This window comes from Chinchilla lanigera, unplaced genomic scaffold (genome assembly GCF_000276665.1).
Source record: "Chinchilla lanigera isolate Chin_1 unplaced genomic scaffold, ChiLan1.0 scaffold00081, whole genome shotgun sequence".
Classification (NCBI taxonomy): domain Eukaryota; kingdom Metazoa; phylum Chordata; class Mammalia; order Rodentia; family Chinchillidae; genus Chinchilla; species Chinchilla lanigera.
This window is the reverse complement of record NW_004955482.1, coordinates 6,030,048-6,031,645: the sequence shown is the minus strand read 5'-3', so window position 1 is coordinate 6,031,645 and position 1,598 is coordinate 6,030,048.

Genomic DNA, 1,598 nt, shown 5'->3' with positions numbered 1-1,598 from the left:
TCCCCAAGCTGGCCTGGAACTTGCAATCCTCCTGCCTCAGCCTTCTGAGAGGCGGGGATTACTGCACTGGGCTTTTTTAGTGACCCATAACCAGCCACTGTACACTACAGCACAGGGGGTGACAGTTCTCCCATTTATAAGTTTGCCATGTAAAAATAAGACTTATGCATATCGGGTTAGGGAAGTAGCTCAGTGGTAGAGCACTTGCCTAGCATGTGCAGGTTGTGGGTTCAAAATCCCCAGCACTGCAGGGGGTAAAAATTCCTCTTTCTCATATACTAGTGAGTTGCCTTTTCTTAGGAAGTTACATTCTTTTGGTTAAATCAAGACCGCTGATGGGTTTTTCCATTTTTATTTTTACTCTGAGGTTTCAGAGGAAAGAAAGAAGTCAATAGTGAGAGTAAAATGAAAACCTAAGTAGTAAGAGCTGTGAGAAAATGAAAAGCGGCCCAGGGTGGTGGCACACACCTATAATCCCAGTACTCGGGAGGCTGAGGCAGGAGCATCCCTTAAGTTTGAGGCCAGCCTGGACTACGTAGGGAGACCCTGTCTGCGGGGGCAGGGGAACCAGTGGCCACACTGAGCCCTCAGACTGCACCCCAGCAATCCCAGCGGTCTCCCTGGTTAAGTCACTTGAGAGGCAAGGGGGAAACTTAACTTCTCTCCCTGTTTGCTCCACAGCTCTGTCTTTATTTTCCAGGGCTGCCATAACAAATTACCACTCACTGGGTGGTTTAAAACAGCAGAAATAGCCAGACGTGATGGCGCATGCCTATAACCCCAGCACTCTGTGAGGCTGAGGCAGGAGCATCCCAAGTTTAAGACCAGCCCGGGCAACTTAGCAAGACTCTATTTCACAATAAAAAATAAAGAAGGGCTGGGGATGTAGCTCATTGAGAAGGCCCTGGGTTCCCTCCCCAGTACAGCAAAAAGAAAATGTGTATAATCGATGGCCTTACATACACTCACTTTGTTGTGCAACCGTCATGTCCCCCGAACCGTTGGAGGTTTCCGCGGCCTCTGAGCACGTCGCCCCCACGCGCTCCCCCCGCCCCGCAGTCACCATTGGCTTCTGTCTCTGAACCTGACCGCGCTAAGCACCTCACAGAAGCAGAACCTAACAGGAGCTGTCGTTTACGACTGGTTTATTTCACTTAACGCAATGTCCTAGTCCTCGACATCCATCTGTGTTTCTGCTGTGGGGCAGGGTCCCCTCCTTGTGAGCACTGGGCAGCACTGTGGAAGGCTGTCCCGGCCGCCTGCGCCGTCTTTTTCATCTGAGTCTCATGCTGCAGCAGAAGTAGAACTCCCAACCCGCTAGGGGTCACATGCGCCCGGCAGGTCCCCTGACATCGAAGAATGAATTCCAAAGCACAAAGGAGGTTAAGAGTAGGAAAGGCTTTTTGGGGACCAGGAATCACTCCTGAGAGTCGGGGGCGGGGGGGGATTCTGCGTGGGTGGCCACCAAGGCTTTTTGTCAGGGTGATTTATACAGCAAGGTATAAACTGCACCCAATTGCACCCAACTCACAGGACAAGTACAGCTGCCGAGAGGATATCGGTTCGTGGGAAGAGGGTCACGTCGCAAGGGTGCATGC